Genomic DNA, 18,584 nt, shown 5'->3' on the forward strand with positions numbered 1-18,584 from the left:
TAAAATCCATGTGTCAAAGGGTGTTGAAAGCTTGACAAATCAGATGAATTTTGAGTTATCACATGTTGCCAATTGAGTAATGAAATAAATGTATCATTGGAAGTCTAAAACCACTTAAAAATATGCTTGTAAATAAATTGGAACATTTGGTTATGCAACCTAGGAAGAGCCTGAAGTTCTTTAAATAATTTCATATGAAATTTGTTTTTCTTTCCTAAAACAATAGCTGGACAATAACAAGTATGAGCAGAAAAATGGAGTAGAAGAAGATGAACAGAGAATGGGCATGCTGGAGTGAGTTCATGTCCTACCGCTAACTGGCTGATTTGCCTTTAGGCAAGTCTTTTCCCATCTCTGGGCCTCCTTTTCTTCATGTGTAAATTGAGGGAAAGATCCTGGAACTAGAGGAGGACACCACAGGCCTTACCCCAGGTCCTCTCAGCTATGAGGCCTGAAATAAATCACTTTCTCTGAGCTCCTTCTCTAAAATAGGGATAAAAAAAAAAAAAAAAAAAAAAAAAAAAAAAAAAAAAGCAGCAACTTCACAGAAAGCTGTGAAGATCAAATGTCGAAGCATATAAAAAAATTCCTGGCACAGGGCAGATCCTTAATAAATGCTGGTTGGAGCATAATACAGCCCAGGTCCAACATTCTACAATTCTATATAAAGTATGACCTGGCCCTAGCCAGTTTGGCTCAGTGGGTCGAGTGTCGGCCCATGAACTGAAGGGTCCTAGGTTCAATTCCCAGTCAATGGCATGTACTTTGGTTGCAGGCTTGATCCCCAGCACCCCAGTCGGGATGTGGGTGGGAGGCAACCAATCGATGTTCTCTCTCACATCGATGTTTCTCTCTCCCCCTCCCTTCCACTCTCTCTAAAATTCAATGGAAAATATCCTCCGATGAGAATTAACAAAAAAATAAATAAATAATTTTTTAAAAATAAAGTATGGCCTGGAAGATTCAAAGAAATAAAAGAGAGGATGTATTCTTTCTCCCACAAGACCATCCCCAGATAGGGTGGCTTGGGCCCCACCAGGAGGCCAGGGCTCCCTTGAAAAAAATCAAAAGGCTCTTGGCCATCTTTTAGCATAAGGACATTTATTAGATTCAGGAACCAAAGAGGGTTCATAAAGGCCCCTGGGCTCTGGTGTAAGGAATGTTCAGCAATAAATATGGGAAAGGTACAAGCTCTAAGAAATAGACTTCCATAGGATGTCTTCAGTGCCTGAGTATTCATGATCAGAATTCCCACAGTTATGAGGTCAGGTAGGGAAGCAAAGATTGAACATGAAAACAACCACTAATGTATTCACCAAGGAGCAGCCCCCCATACACATACACGTTTTACACAAAAGATTATGACTCACAGAGAGGTGGGTGAGATAGGCAGAAAGCCTCTCCTTCATGGCCAAATGTGCCACATCTAATAATACAAGGAATATACAAATCCAATGGCCTACAAAGTAATATTGCAAGTTATAAAAAATGCTGGATGTCACGAATTTAGTGAAAATGATGCTAAAGAACTGCATGAATCACACAGCAGAGTCAGCGATAAATGATAATCTGGCAGATATACCAGTTACCTATTGCAGACAAAAAACAAATTGAAAAGGTGTGGTGAGCCAGCATGGCCATGGCATACTCAGCCTCACGTTGGGCGCCTTATGTGCAGCGCCAGCTCAGCCAGGTTCAGTGACCCTGAGAGGGGGAGGTGAAGAATTGAGATAAGATAGACAAGAGAATAAAAGCTGGGACTGGGTGGGACACTGTCCTCTCTGATGGAGAGAGACAGTGCCACAGACTACAAGCTGTGTCTTTATTTCATAGCCAGATTCCACGAGGCAAAGTAAGGGTGTGGTCATGATGTTTATAACATTCTCATGGATTTCGATCCTACTCAATTACATGCACCTGAACTCTATCAAGCCCACATCACTCAGACACATGGGGCCACGTGTTCAGACCATAGGTTCAAGCTTACAACCATAGCCTTTGGCTATAATTGTGCTGGGAGGGCTTTGCCCTCCAAGCTGGGACTTGCACGTGGCCATGAGAGGACTGTGCCCTCTCATTAGTCTGAGGCTTGAACCTGTCCAAACACTGTAGCCGCTCCCCACAAAAAGGATAACAATACAATAAGTGCTTTGAAGGAGTGTATTTCTAATATAAATGAAACTTAAGGAAAAATTAACAAGACTTCTATTATATTTACACCACTTACCCTGCTTTGATAATGCTGCAAAAGTTACAAGTAAACAACGCATCTTGAGCTGGCACACAATGCTGTCAGAAAACAGGGCCAAAGAAACCAACATTTGATTCATTCTTGGTTCACTGGAAGCCATTTGCATGTAATTGCAATGCAATCTTAATTTTGCTAACTATGAGACAAAATAAGCAATGATGCTAATTTTTTGTTCATTTTCTCAAAACAATTCCCAACCAAACCTTATCTTCTTTTTACCCTTCACTATGAAACTATAATCCTTATTTTAAGTTTATTCATTTTAAGTGACTAATTTAAAACATTCAGACTTCCTTTATATGGTCAGACAGACAATCACCGGCCCTACACTGAATCCAGCCCTCGCATGCTCTGGGCTCTGAGGATCTGGGGATGAGCACATCCGACAGAGGAAACAGCTTGGATGAAGACCTTGGGGCAGGAAAGGCTTCGATGCCCTGGAAGATGCAAGGAAATGAGTGAAAGGAAGAAAGGGACAATGTGAGTGAGCAGGGTCGGCACAGACCAGGTCTGTGTCAGGGAGTTAGAATAAAAACTAAAAGTACACTGGGAAGTGACAAGAGTTTCAAGCAGATGTTCTGTCTTGAGCATTTGGTGGAAAGATGTGCCACTCCAGGAGACTGGGAGACCGACCGGAGCAGCAGATCTGAGAGGAGATGGTGAATTTGTCGGAGGGAAGGGACAGTCTGAGATACCTGGAGACTTGCATGTGGACAGCCTGGGAGGCATGAGATAGAGAAGTCCCAGGTGGTTGGAGTTGTGTGGCCTGAAGACAAGGGTTGGGGACTTAGTTCGGAGGACACAGCTGAAGCCATGCTTATGGATGCAGTGCCCCAGCGAGAACATGTGGATGAGAAGAGAAACCCATGAACGGAAACCCTGAAAGAGCTGAGAGAGCCTGCTGCCTGCCCAGATGACTCGCTGGAAAACTGTTACCAGATCCCTGAGCAGTAATGGGAGGAAATTGTAGATAGAAATGAGGAGTCCAAAGGGACACTTTTATGGCACTGGAATATTAGTGCTATGCCCTCTCCATGTCAGAAAGTTAATGTTATTAATGAACTTGACTTGTTACATGTTGCCAATTCACTAATGAAATAAAAGCACTAACTTGATCTTTAAGGGAAAACTTGAATTGGCCAAAATAACCTTTTCTCCTTATAAACAAAAGAAAGTTCTCTGATTGTGCAACTGGGTACAAGGCCAGCCAATGTTAAATAATTTCATATGGAACAACCCCACCCCCACTTTCGCTCTAATTTAATATATCACATGCGAGGTGGCAGAGTTGAGAAAGAAGGGAACTGAAAGAGGTGTCAGGAGGCCTGGGACCTAATTACTGCTCTGTCACTGATAGGTGTTGAGACCTGAGATAAATTATTTCTCTCTGTCCCTCAGTTTTATCATCTGTGAAATTAAAAAGACAGGCTTGGTGATGACTTCAGTCTCTTACAGTGTTACAATCCTGCAATTCTAAAAAACAGATAGGCTAGTAGGCAGCTAACTTTCACTGAAACCTCTATAATGTTCCAGACCCATACGGTCCTTGTCTTATTGAACGCACACAGCATCTCTATGAGGCCAGCATTGTTGTTGCCAGTTTAGCAATGCAAACACTGACGGTCAAAAAAGAAAGAACCGGAGCTTCGGTGTCACATAAGCCTGGGTTAGGATACTTACTGTGCCAGTCATCAAGGGACTGTTCCTGAGCTTTGTACTCATCCTTCATTGCCCAGCTTTGTCATGCAGGAGCCGGGCCCTGTGATCATGCCTCCTTTGCCAACTGGCATAATGCTGAACTTTGTCAGTAGAGGGCACTGGAGGGCACGACAGGAAGGAGGGACTTATCTTCCTGGTTCTGTGTGCTTTCTTTCCTTTGCTCCTGTGGTGAACAGCAACCAGGATGTAAAGGACACCCAATCTCAATGGTGCTTACACCTCAGCAAGTGTCACTGGCACCCTAGAAGGTAGCTTCCCAGCAGATGTCAGCAGCACTCTCACTAGCAGCTCCTTGAGGTGGGGGGAGGGGGGTCTTCATCACACTCCAGAAGATAGATCCCTAGAGTGTTTTGTGGGCACCCCAGAGGCTGGTTTACCACTGGGGGCGCCTGAGCAAACCTCTCCATCATCCAGTGGACTACAGTCACACCCTCTCCATTGAGGTCTGAATCTCAGCCTAGGAGTGGGGTTCTCTTCCAAATTTGTTTCTTCCTTGCACATGAAAAGCAAATCTCTTGCTCTCCTTTATTCACAACCCTCTGACACCAACCAATTCTCCAACTCTCAGACACTGACTGGGTGTCCTACAATTTAATCAGGACATAACTACCTGGAGTTAGCACTGACCCAAGGTTAAGGAAGTGGTTCTCAACCTTGCCTGCACATTAGAATCACCTGGGAATCTTTTTAAAATCCTAATTTCTGGGCCTCATCCTCCGGAAATTCTGTTTCTTTGTTATGGGGTGGGGCCACAACATTAGTAACAAAAAAACAGAATTTCCGGAGGATGAGGCCCAGAAATTAGGATTTTGAAAAGATTCCCAGGTGATTCTAATGTGCAGCCAAGGTTGAGAACCACTGGGTGAAGGGCTCAGGCTGCACAAAACCACCTTATGACGTCGGATGCCAGTCATAGTCCCAGGTTGTCACCTAGACTTCTGACCAACTGGCTACAACTTGGGGATTCCCACAACTCTCTCTTAAATTTACCAGTTTATTATAAAGGATACATAATCACTCTGTTGTACACCTGAAACTAATATAATAGTATATATCAACTGTAATTGAAAAACAACTTTAAAAATAAATTAAATTAAGGGCACAATAAAGGATACAGATGAACAACCAGATGAAGAGGTGCAGAGTGTGAGATCTGGAGATGTCCTGAGCACAGGCGCGTCAGACCTATGGAGTTAGGGTGTGTCATCCTCCTGGCATGAGGGTGTGTTTATCAACCCAGAAGTTTTCCAAACCCCACAGTTTAGGGAATTTTTTATGGAGGTTTCCTCACATAAGCAGGCAACTCCTCTCCCATCCCTGGAGGATAAGGGGTGGGGCTGATGTTCCAAGCTTGTAATCATGTTTAGTCTTTCTGGTGACCAGGCCCCATGCAGGAAGGACCCCACCAAGAGTTGCATCATTAGAACAAAAGAAGCTCTATCACTCAGAAAATTACAAGAGATTTAGGAACTCTGTAAGGCATTCCTATCTCCTCCATCACTCAAGAAAGTATAGGCCTTTCGGAGCTCCATGTCAGGATTCAGGGGCAGAAGACAGTATACATATTTCTTCTTATTTCACAGGTACCATGCCGCAACTCTGAAGGTAGAGACTGCAACTTAATTCTCTATTTCTGCATTCTTCAGTGTTATCCTTAGCCCTTAGTTAATATTCTCTGTAACTAGGTTACAATTCTTTATATTAAACTTTCACTATTCAAATTTATGTATGGTTTCTATCTTCTAACTAGACCCTGACTGACAGGCTTAAAGAGAGTTACTTAACCTCTCTGAGCTTCAATTGCTACTTTGGTAAAATATAAATAATCCTATATAATAAAAGGCTAATATGCAAATCTACCAAACGGTAGAACTGGTTGCTATGATGCGCACTGACCACCAGAGGGCAGACACTCAATGCAGGAGCTGCCCCCTGGTAGTCAGTGCACTCCCACAGAAGGAACACTGCTCAGCCAGAAGCTGGGGCTCACGGCTGGTGAGCACAGCACGGGTGGCAAGAGCCTCTCTTGCCTCTGAGGCAGCGCTAAGGATGTCTGACTGCCAGCTTAGGCCCACTTCCCCCCAGGCCTAAGCTGGCAGTCAGACATTCCCCAAGGACTCCCAGACTGCAAGAGTGTGCAGGCTGGGCCGAGAGACTCCCCCCACACACACACACACACCTCCCCAACCCTGTCCTGAGTGCACGAATTTCATGCGCCGGGCCTCTAGTAATAATATCTCTCTTACCGAATTACAAAAAAATAAAAAATAAATAAGAGCTGCTGTAATATATAGCACTTAGAAGAGCATTAGTTACAGTGCTCAATAGTTGAAACTTTTTTGTTTCATTAATTTATACCCTAATAAGTGGTGAATCTGGAATTGCACCTGGATCTAAATTATTCTAAAAAGTACTTTCTTTCCACAGCTGCATGTTAAAATATCCATCTCTTAAGAAACATGAGTTTTTAGAAAGCAGTCAGTATAGTGGTTAAGAGCTAGGGTTTTTGGAAGCCAAAAAGTCTGACTCTGGTGCCAACATTTATCAATTGTGTATCCTGAGCAAGTTACTTAAGCTCTCTACACCTCAGCTTCCTGGTCTGTACAAAGGGATCATGGTAGCACCTGCCTCACAGGGCTATTTGAGGTTGGGAAGGTTATTATGCAAAGTGCTCAGCTGGTGCCTTGCCCAGAGCAAGAGTTCAACAGTCAGCATCATTAGTCTTACTTCCCTTGCACTCATCATGGTGGCTGGAGCATAATAAGCACACGATAGATGTTGCTGGCATTGGTGCTGGTGTTGTTGAATATATTCAGCAGGTTCTTTGAATAAATAAATAAAAGCATGTGGAAGAGCCAACTGATAGAGAAATTTGCTTTTAAAATGTTGGGGGCCAGAAAACATGCCAAAGCACTATGTAGAGTGCCCTTCCCTTGCACAAAACCCACGGGCTCAGGGCAGCAGCCCAAGAACCTGGAACTTCTCTCCCAGAAGGCAAGAGGCCACCAAGGCAGTGTTGCCAAGGCAGCCCAAGCCAGGAACACACAAACAGAGCAATCTGACCTTGGGAGAGAGATCATATTCTGCTTAAGGATGTGTGAAGTGGCGCCTCCAGTGAAGGTGAGGGAGGGCATGAAGCAGGGCAAGCGGTCAGGAGGCTTTTGAGGAGCAGCAACCCACACCCAGAGCCAACCTGGACACGTAATAACAGGAAGCGCTGTTTGCCAAGCCGCTGCCTGGGCCACCGCTGTGCTAGGCCCTTTACCCACTCCACTCATTTTTCACACTCCTGAGGGATGGGCATTAAATCTGGTGGCTTCTACTCCGGGCAGCTCTGGGCTATGACTGAGGCTCTGTGACCTTGGACAAGGTCCTTCACCTCTCTGAGGTGTTCTGTAAATCAGAGAAACGGCAGTGCCTACCTCACAGAAGAGGAGGAAAGACAACATTCAATAGTAAACTTCAGTCTCCCTTCACAGAGTTTCCTAAATCTGAGCAAAAGCTGAGGCAGGAAGTGGAAGCTTACTGGGACAGTATGACCTCCGAAAGTAGCTCTGAGTTCACATTCAGGCCTAAACACATTCAAGAATGCTCTCTGGATAAAATTGGCTCTTGACCAAATTGGGGGGTAGGAGGAGAATAGTAGCCAACTTTTATTGAGCACTCTCTGTCCTCGGCAAGACTCTGAGCTCCCTAAGGTTGGAGTCTATTCAATGTGTCTGCCTCCGATTTGTTTGCCCAAGACAGAGCCTAGCACAAAGTGGGGACCAAAAGCCCTTTTAATCTTTGTCTTTCAGAGGCTTTGAGGTCTTGTCAAAGTAAAGGCAGAGGCATTAAAAGGGACCTAAGAAGGTGAAATAATTATTAAGACCCCCCAATTCCCATGTTATCACATGTAGTCATGAGCACAGCCCTATGAGGCATGGATTACTACTCCCACCCTCCTCATTAAGGAAAAGGAATCACCCAGCCAGTGTGGCTCAGTGGTTGAGCATAGACCCATGAACCAAGAGGTCCCTGGTTTGACTCCCAATCAGGGCACATGCCCAGGCTGTGGGCTAGATCCCCAGTAGGGGGCGTGCAGGAGGCAGCCCATAATGTTCTCTCTCATGGATGTTTCTATCTCTCTATCCATCTCCCTCCCTCTCTCTCTAAAATCAATAATACATATTTTTTAAAAGAAAAGAAATTAACATTTATGGGGCAGCAATTATGTACTTGGCGCTCTGCTAAGTCATTTACAGTTATCCTCATTTTATATTTCTTCTTTAACTGAGACTTAAAGAAGAAAAATGACTTGCCCCTACTCCTGAGTAATAACTGGTCCTATGTAACCCCAAAGCTGGCATTAATTCCAAGGCCCGTGCCTTTCATCTGCCCCCTTATGGCAGGAGAGGCATGGGGCTCTAGAGAGGGATGGAGCAGAGACTCAAAGCCCAGCCCCATGGGGTCAGAGAGCGCCCTGAGGAGACACACAGGATGAACCCTGGGGGCAGCCTTCCAGGCGGAGACCTGGTGTGGAAACAGAGAGACATTCACTATGGCTGCAGTGACAAGAGAAGTGGGTGTGAAAGGAGAAGTGGGAAGGCACCAGATCATAAAGGTCCTCGTCGGTCAAGGTGAGGAGTCTGGACTTTACTCCAAGGACAACAGAAAACCTTTGCTGGGTTTTATACAGGAGAATAACAATCTAATTTGACTTGTACAACATAGTCTAGCCTTGTGGTATGGAGTAGAGATTGGAGAAGTGAAGATGCTAACTCTAGAAGCTTACGAAGAAAGCCAAGCAATGTCGGTGGCTTGGACCAGCGACAATGGAGATAGGACGGGAAGCTGTGAAAGGATTTCAAGGAGCTCAGCAGTCATCTGTGGTGAAAGTGTCATCACCTATAATTTAGCCAGAGGAAATCTAAGACATCAGGGAGAATCTGTGTCACACTTGATCCAAAGGTGTGCTTGACTAAGGGGACCCTGGGCTGGCAGTATGGGCTTTCCCTTGACCAGTGATGTTGGAAGCTTTGGAACGCGGAGCTGGGAGGGAAGGGAAGTAGCCCAATGACTGGACAAAGGGTGGTATCTGGCAAAGGCACCATCCAGTGGCTGATGTGTAAAAAGGCAAAGATTTCTTAGCCAAATCTCTCATTTTACGGCTGAGGATACTAGGACTAGTGTGTAGTGGCTGAAGCACAGTCTCCAATAGCCAACAGACCTGGGTTTCACCCTGACTTTGCCAATGACTCGCTGGAGAAGTCGTGTGACCTCTGTGAGCCTCCGTTTCCCTGTCGGTAAAGTGGGTATAATAAGACTTCTTTGATAGGAGTTTTGCAGGGGACTTAAGTAAATTGCTGGTAAATCACCAAACACAGTTCGTTTACTTATTTACTAACTCAGACCTTGGAAATGGGAGATGTGGACAGACCTGGAAGATACTCAGAAGTTAGGAAGAACAGGAATTGGTGATTGATCAGATGGGGGTGGGGGTGTAAAAGAAGGGGCAGAGGCCCGGATGATGCTCAGATATAGGATGCGGGACCCCTCCCACAGGAACCCCAGCCTCTGGGCGCCATGTGCAGGAAACTGCGCAATACTCCACTCCTCCTTCCCTCATCACCAGAAATTCCCCAGAAGACTGGGCTCCCATAAAAAGGAAAATGAGAAAAACAACATGCATCAAGCATTTGCTACATGGCAGCTGAGGACTTTACATGTATTAAGGTCATTTAAAGCTCACAACCACCTGTGAGGAAGCAAGTAGTAGTATCCCATTTTATAAGTGAGAAAACTGAGGCTTGGGAGAAAAAGCAGCTCACCTCAGCCCTCCTGGCGAAAAAAGTAGCAGATCCAGGTCTCAAATCCGAACCTGACACTAGCCCACCTGAGCAGCTGAGGTTGCAGACACTTTTGCTGGGAGCGCCAGGCTCTGCTGCTCCACACCCTCCACTGGGCGGTCTAGCCGGTTGGCAGATGACTGATTTAGTGGGGAGGCTCAGTAGAAACAGCCGGGCGCCTGAGTGAATTTGTGACCCCACAACCAGGTGTTTCTGCTGCCTGCTGACAGCACCTGGATTACGTGTGGCAGGAAGAGGAACAGGCCTGGGACTTTCGATGTGAAATTGCAGCACCAGCCTGCTTCGGCTCTCAAGGATCCCCTCTGGCTCTCAAAAGTTTGTGGTCCCCAACAGCCTTGCTCCACAATGGTGGTCCGTAGACCAGGAGCCTCAACGCCACCCGGGAGCTCATTACAAATGCACAACCTCAGGCCCCACTGGACTTTCTGAAACAGAATCTGCATTGACATTAAGATCTACAGGTGTTTGGTGCACAGGAGACACAGGACAAAGAGCACAGGCCCACAAGTCCAGACACGGAGGTAAGAGTCCTGACCAGCCACCGAGAGGCGCTGTGACCTTGGGCAAGTTTCTTCTCGCTGAGCCCCCTCATCTGTAAAATGTAAGTACTTAGACCAGATACTCTCTGAGGGGACACCAGCCATTGGAGGGAACAGAGACCTGGGAAGTCACACTCAAGCTCCATGAATATTTTAACTAAGTAATTAACACCACAGATTTGTACTGAGCACCTACTATGTGCCAGGTAATCTAGGCCCTGTTGATACCAGTGATAAACAAGTCCTTGCTCTAATGAAGTTTATATTAACTAATGAAATGGGATCAAAAGCCCGCCTCAACTCCCTAAAAGCTGTGTGATTTTGGTAACACAATTCAACTTTACTAGTATCTAGCTTTCTCACCTATAAAATAATAAGAGCAGCTAACAATTATTAGGCACTAATTATTTAATGTCAGGCACTATTCTGAACACAAGGATTCCCTGGGAGGCAGTATATAACATGAGTTCCAGTCCCCTCAATAGCTGTGTGACTTTGGGGCAATCATTTGACCTCTCTATGCCTGGGATCCTGATGCTGTGAGTGCTCCCAGGTGCCCTTCAAGGAATGAAGCACTGAGTGCCCCTCAAGACAGCCCACAGCTGTCAGCCCTCTTTGGGGATGGCCTTGGCTAAAGAAAACAGTCTCACCTAAGTTCACGCTCACATCCAAGGTCCAATCAATACAGGGGTACAAAGCCCAGTCCCCTCACCCCAACTAGGACCAACTGAAGAACCATCCACACTCCAGAGCACCCCGTGGGGGCAGCTGAGATCCTGGTTGAGGCCATGTCACAGCTTAGCATCTCCCTCCTGCCTTCTTCCGCAGATGCTGGTCCTAAAAGCACTCCCTCATAAACAGCCTGCACGCCCACCTCCGCTCAGAGTCAGCTTCCTGAGCAACTTAGCCAGCCAGTGTCCCACCTCTACAGTGGGGGTGAGAGCAGCGCCTGCCTAGTAGGGCTTCTGTGCCCCCACCGAGCTCATTCGCTCAGGGAAGAGCGCCTCCAAAAGAATGTCCACTCTGTGCCTCAATAAATGTTTGTGGAGCAAAGAAAGGCAGTCAGATTGGCCCAGAATATTTGAAATAGGTATGGCACAGAGGCGAGAAAAGAAGGAATCTGGAGTCCTTTTCCTTTAACTACATAATTAACACCACAGATTTGGGGCCTGGTTCAGTAATTAATATGTGCACGGGCTGCCTTTTAGAATGCTGCAAATGCAGGAACCTTTGTCGCAGCACTTGCCGTCCTGAAAGTTTCTCCTGCAGTTAAAGCAGACTTATTATGAGGTTATTCATTATCACAGTATTTGTAATAACAAAAGATTAGAATCAACACAAAGGATAATCAATGAGAAACTTAGAGAGAGAAAAAAAGATACATCCTTACAATGAAATATTTTGATACTATAAATGAAAAAGAATAATTTAGTATGTGCTGTTATAAAAAAATCTCAAGATATACTGCCTACTAAAAAAAAATAAGTGCAGAACAATAGTGAACTGTGCTAAGTAAAAAATAAAAAAGTGCAGGACTAGTACTCTATGTTAGTGTACTTCATGCTTGTATGTACATAAAACATCTCTGGGCAGAAAAACAAGAAACGGGCAATGCTGGTTGCTGGTGAGCAGCATGAATTAGCAGATGGGAGAAAGAGGTAGATGGGAAATTTTCACCTGATGTCATTCTATACTTTTTTTCATTCCATTAAATGTTTCTTTCTGGTGAATAAAAAATAATAATTTATGCGACCAGATCAGTCTAGTAAGGACATTAGGCCGCAGGGCAGAGCTTAACTTTCCTGTTTGCTTCTGGAGTTCGCAGCTTGGTCAGAAGCTTCTCCCTGAGTGAGTGAGCCCCAGCCTCCTGCTTCAGGGAACCTCATTCTGTACTTATTGATGTTTAAACCTATCCCCTGGTCAAAAAAATAAAGGAGGAAGAGTAGAGAAAGAGCAAGCCCTCTCTGATGTTTTTATCCCATTCAGGCCCCTAACAGGACTAATGTCAACCCCTTCTCCCATTTGTCCAGCACTGGCCTCATTCCAAGTAAACTCACTTCTCTTACAGGATCACCGATGCATAGACATACAGAAAAGATGGCATCTCTTTTCACAGGTAAGAAATTAAAACGTAGCAAGAATAAGTGGCTTGCCCAAGAACACATAGGCAGTAAATGATTTCAGGTAAAAATAAGATATTTGATTTAAAATACAGTATCTTAAGCAATAAAGGGTTTATTAATCCACACAGCGGAAGTCGGGAAGTAAGGGGGAAAAATTTGGAGACTCGGGGGCAGGAAGACGTGTCAGAGCTCAGGTGCCCCGTGTCCCTGTGTTTTGCTTCCTCAGCACATTGCCGATGTCTCTCCTCCTGGTCACAGATGGCTGCAGCAAGGGTTGCTTAAGGACACATTATCCAAAAAAGAGGACATTTATTTCTGTGAATCTCTCCTATGGCAATGAGATCCTTTCCCAGAAGCCCCTCCTCGGTTTCCTCTCAGGTCCGATTGACTATATGATTAGTTCATATGTCCATACCCAAACCAGTTACTGACAAAGAGTTCGAGACTGCCATGGATGGCTTAAGCCAATCATGATTTATCCTCTTGAGTATGAGAATAGAGCCATCTCCCCTAAGCACCTGAGACCCCCACATTGGAGAGACATTAGCAAGGGTGGAGTAAGGAATAACTATTATACAGGCACCTAACAATGTCTGTCCAGGCAGTAAATGTTGGCATCTCAACACAAAGTTGGACATGACTTGGTTAACCTAGATCATTAACAAAACTCATTATTCAGTAAACGTTTGCTGAGTACCTACTATGTGCAAGGCAATATACACAGGGTACCAGGAATTCTGAAACAAAAGCCATGATCCCTTAAGGCCCTTCTCACAGGAATACAGACAAGTAAACAAGCAAATCCAACCCAGCATGGCCAGAAGCATGAGGAAAAGAGGGAGGGAGGGAGAGGCAACGGCCAGTTCAGAAGGTCAAGGGCAGATTTTCAAGATGTTCTAGTGGCTAGGCTGGTAAGGAAGCTTCTCGGTGATTTGCTCCAGGGTTCCACAGCATCCCTGTGATTCCCCTCCACCCTGCCAGAGCGCCACGCATGGTTCCTTTATTAATGCTAATGTGCCCTAATTTGAGAATGCTGTCCATTTCCTGATGGGTACACAGGCTAGTCCTTGAACTTCTGAATTGTGCACTCTGCTGTAACCCAGGTGAGCTGGGGCAGACACTGATGGAGCCTCTTCTAAAAGCTAACCAGGACCACCAAGCTAAGCAGCTAACTTCAGGATCCCAGCTAACTTGAGGATTGAACCCCTAACTTTGGGATTAGCTTTAGGGATGATTCTAAGTTTACAGCCCAGTCTCCAGGCCGTTAGCCTGGGTCACTGCCAGTTCCCACACTATGGCCAGAGTGACTTCTCGGGCACCAAAACTGGGTGCCCACACGTTCTCTAGCCCCAGCAGCCACCCTGCAAGGCTTATGGTCTCCCATTTTACAGACCAGAGTGGAGATCAGAATTCTGGTTCGTGAGGCCCTTTCCCTCCAACTCGCTCCCCGCTAACACACCTGCGCTGCATGGCTGGGCCGCAGCAGGGTGATCTGAAAAGTGGCAAGATGCACAGTGGAGAGACCAGCTTGAATGGGGCATTCTGCAAATGAGGCAGTTCGGAGCAATATGGCATACAGCTCTCAGGCAGAAGGGGATGGCAGGAGTTATATAAGGTTTCAGGGCCGGTATGGGATGATCCAGAGCAGGTATGGGAAACACCTGGCATTTTCACCTGCCCGACATCCATTTCTCCTCCTCGTCTTTACAGCACACTATTTCCCTTTGACCTCTAACTGTTCCCAATCCAACTGGTTCAAATAGGGCTTCACCCTGACTCAGGGGTCTCTGCCAATGAGATCCTGAGGAGGGAATGGCCTTTCCTGTGATTGGTTCAGGGTGGGCACATGACTGGAGTTAGTAGAACTGAGACTCAGCATGAGGGCTTCTCCTAAAGCCAGGGCGGGAAGCCCCAGCTGGCAGAACAGGAGCCAGGAGCTGCTGGCACCACCTTTCCCTCAGTTGGGAAGCTCCTGCCTGGAATGCAGCAAATGCAAAGGAGTCCAGAGTGGAAAGAAGAAAAATTCTGTCATTTCGATATTAATTCAGCACAACCACTGGACTTTTGAGTGAAAGAGGCCAACCCAGTTCCTTTTGTGCTTAGTCCAATGTGAGTTTCTGACGCATGCAACTAAGAGTCCTGACTAGTGTAGAAAGTCTTAAACTCCATCAAAGATTTGAGGTACAGATCAGGAAACTGAGGCAAAAACCCAGGTGTGTGGGAAACAGAAAGAGAGCTGCGATTCCCAGCATACCTAATAGTTAAGTGCATGGCCTCTGAAATCATGTGACTGGGTCTGAACCCTGGCTAGGCTATTTCTTGGCTGTGGGAGGCACCGTCTCTGCCTCAGTTTCCTCATCTGTATGACATACATTCAAAAGAGTATCTTCCTACTAGGGTTGTTGGAAGGATTAAATGGACTAGCACCATGGTCGGCAAACTGCGGCTCGCGAGCCACATGCGGCTCTTTGGCCCCTTGAGTGTGGCTCTTCCACAAAATACCACGTGCGGGCACACATGTACAGTGCAATTGAAACTTCGTGGCCCATGCGCAGAAGTCAGTATTTTGTGGAAGAGCCACACTCAAGGGGCCAAAGAGCCGCATGTGGCTTGCGAGCCGCAGTTTGCCAACCACTGGACTAGCACATGTGAAGCCCTTACAACAATGACATAAGCGTTAGGTGTTGCCATCATCCTAAGGCACATGGGCAACCCCAGGCTTGTTCCAGGCTGTCCCCACCCACAGAGGTGAGACAGCTGAGGCCGGGAAACTGGACTGGCACCTGGTTAGAAGCCTCAGCACTGACCAGCTCCCATGGGATTGGGGCCCCCAGTGGGCAAACTCAGGGCATTCCTGAACTGTCCAATGCAAACCTCAGATCTGGCTGCCACTGCAGAGCCTGCTGGGAGCCTTCCCCCTCCCCGACTAAGACCACCACCCCATTGTTGGGATGATCCTTCCATAACCACTTGCAGCCCTGGAAAGGCAGGCTCAAGGCCAGGACCCAGCCCCTGTCCCTGCCGGGGAGAGCGGTGGCCAGACTGCCAATCAGTCTGTATTTGTGGTGCTATGCCCAGAGGTAGAATGGGAAGTCTTTGGTTGTTTAGAAAGGAAATTGTGAAGAAGGTAAAAAAAGAAAGAAAGGAAACTATGGATTTTGTTTTTATTGAATTAAAAGTACCCCTGACCAAGAAAGAAGAAAAAATGTATAGTGAGAAAAATTCCTGGAGCAGAAGTCAGGAGGCCCAGGCTCCGGTCCAGGTCTGTCACTGACTCACTGTAGAATCTTGGCTGGTCCCTTCTCCTCTCTGGACTCCAGTGCCCTTGACTGTAGACTCCTGAGTGGGAAGCAGCTGGAGGGGAGAGGAAAGGCCATTGGGTTCAGCAGTCTTGGTGTCCTCCTTCCCATTCCCTTTCACCACAGAGACTAGTAGCTTTGCAGTCTGAGAAACTGAACTTCCTCAAATCCTGGCACGGGTGTATCCTGCCCTGTGCTTTCTCACCATTTGCTTTCCCCTCTTCATGAATCTATCATGAGAAAGAGCTGTGCCCTTTCTTAGAATCTACTCGTTAATAATATTAATAAATGGCCAACCTTTGTAGTAGCCCTTTGCAATTTAAAGCTAACTTCAGATTATTTGTTTATCCTGAGATTAACAGAAGCCTATAGTCATGTCATCCTAACATGACTTACCCCTCTCTATTGCAATTGCTTATTTCCTTGTCTTCCTTGTGAAGGAAAATCTTTAGGACTGTGGGGGCTGCTTCTACCTAGATCACCTTTGTGCCCCAATGCTAAAGCACAATGCTGTTGTATGGTAGACTCTTAACACATTGCAGACCAATCGTTTTATTGCTAGCTTTACCAGGGGCCAGATAAGTTTCTATTGAATGAGTACAAAAAATCTTTTACATAAATGTTAAAGGCACGCTTTAAAATTAAATACCCATTGCATTTTGAAGTTATTTATTACATGTTCTTACAAGCTAATATCTTTTTAAAGTATGATACTTTGTAAAACACTGTGTAATATGAAGTGAGAAGTCTTGTGATGCGTCCACAATGTGTTAATAAATACTAGAGACCCAGTGCGCGAAATTCGTGCACAGGTAGGGTCCCTAGTGGCTGCCGGCCGCCAGCCAGGGCCTCCCTTCATTCTGTGCCACCCCCTGGTGGACAGCACACATCATAGCAAGCAATCGAACTCCCAAGGGGACACTTTGCATATTAGGCTTTTATATATATAGATGTGTTAAGCAAATCAGCCAGGCCCACAGCTGGTTGAATATGGAGCTTGCGAGAGAAGGAGGATCCCTCTTCTAGTGAGTGGCGCCACTGCCCCCTGGTCACCTCAGGGACAGCAGCCCTGGAGATAGGATAGGAAGAGCAGTGGTTAGAGGACCCAGTCAGGCATCACTGTGGTTTCTCCAAACTCATGACATGAAGATCAGTGCCCAAGTAATGCTTTTGTAGGGGCTGAATCTGATCATTCCACAGCCTATAACACTGAATCAGATAGGCCTGCCATATTTTGTTGCCAGAAAATCATCTGTGACAACTTAGGCAAGTTAGGGGAATATTTGGGCTCAGGTCAAGCTGGGAGAAAACTTCCATAAAAGTTTCAAGAAGAAAAAGAAAAATGAGCTCCATTGAAGCAAAGGTTCCTGACCCAGGTCAATTCTGCAAATAAAACCCCATGAATGTTTAGCCATGTTGGTCAATTAGCTTAAAGGAGCATTTACTACACCTCCCAAATGCTTTCTCCTTTTGGGGTGGGAGGACTTTAATTAAAAGTCCAGAGGAGGTCTGGCACAGAGAATGACAAATGGGAAGGGATCACCTTAGAGAAGCCCTTGGCCCAGAAACAGAGAAATTGGGCTGGCTGGGATGTTCAGCATTTATTAAAATTCCCAACGTGTGAACTCACGCCTGAGTCAGACTGTCAGTGGGATGCCTGGGGAGGAGAGTGGGGCCCCTAATAAATTCTACAGCTACATGCCTCACCACAAATTCTAGTTCTAAGACTGAAGTTGAGGCAGAGAAGGCAGGAAACCAAAGCTTGCATACCGAGCCTTAGGATAGCAGAATGCTAGTGCAGAGCAGGACTTGCCTTAGTGGGTCATCCTAGCATGGGTGGGCTCAGAATGCAGGCATGTCTGGGCCTCACCCAACAACTAGCCTAAGGGGAATAAAGAAAACCATCCATGAGTTGCATGGTTGTATCCTAAGCAGGAAGGAAGCTTGTCATTGGGAGCCAGGGGGCACCTGAAGGACTTTTGTAGGCCCTCCTTTGTCTGTCCGTGCCATAAATGTTAGCTCTCCAAGCATCTGGTCTTGGCCCACTTCTCCTCACAGTTACTCCTCTCCAGCTCCAACCTCATTCATGGGACCCAGACTCATACTATAACCTGCCTGCTGGACTTCCCTTCCTGGATGCCTCAGAGGCCCTTCAATGAATCTCCAAACCAGATTTTCCCATGTATCCCATACACTGCTCATCCCCAGAGTCCCCTCTGTGAATGAATAGCAACACCATCTACTCAGACATCTGAGCCAAAAAGCTGGATATTGGCCTCTACCCATTACTCACCAAATCTAGTTCTGTCTCTTAAATGGGTCTCAAACCCCTCACCACCTCCTACCTAGACTGCCTGAGAAGCATAAAGGTGTTTCCCTGCACATCCTGGGGTAGGTCCAGACCATGGATGGTTCTGTTTGCTTCACCTCTTGTTGAACACCCAGAATCTGCTCTGGGAAAACTGGCTCCATTAAGCTAAGACAACAAGGCCTTAAGGACAGGCAATAGGACACTCACTCACTACCTGGCTCCATTTCCCAGTGGAGTCACCAGAGGTACAACTCTAGAGGTGTCACTAAACTCAGCCCCTTTTATTATTGCCTGCTAAGGGCAAATAGAAACCAGACTTACTGGCCAAAATACAAGTTGCAACATGATCAGGATTAGATATTTCTGGATAAAAGAGAGAGAGATTTAGTAAGCCCTAGATTGGGTATGGTGCATTCATTAGGTCATTTAATCTCATAACGACTATATTAAGTAGATACTTGGGTGCCCACTTTGCAAGTAAAAAAACAGAGGT

The 18,584-nt window shown here is 46.1% G+C and overlaps 1 pseudogene; it reads right to left on the reverse strand.

The window, feature by feature from the left end:
* Positions 1-16,589: 16,589 nt before the first annotated feature.
* LOC132232239 (small nucleolar RNA SNORA17) lies at positions 16,590-16,703 on the reverse strand (annotated as a pseudogene).
* Between the last annotated feature and the right edge of the window lie 1,881 nt (positions 16,704-18,584).

Source organism: Myotis daubentonii, chromosome 3 (genome assembly GCF_963259705.1).
Source record: "Myotis daubentonii chromosome 3, mMyoDau2.1, whole genome shotgun sequence".
NCBI classification, from domain to species: domain Eukaryota; kingdom Metazoa; phylum Chordata; class Mammalia; order Chiroptera; family Vespertilionidae; genus Myotis; species Myotis daubentonii.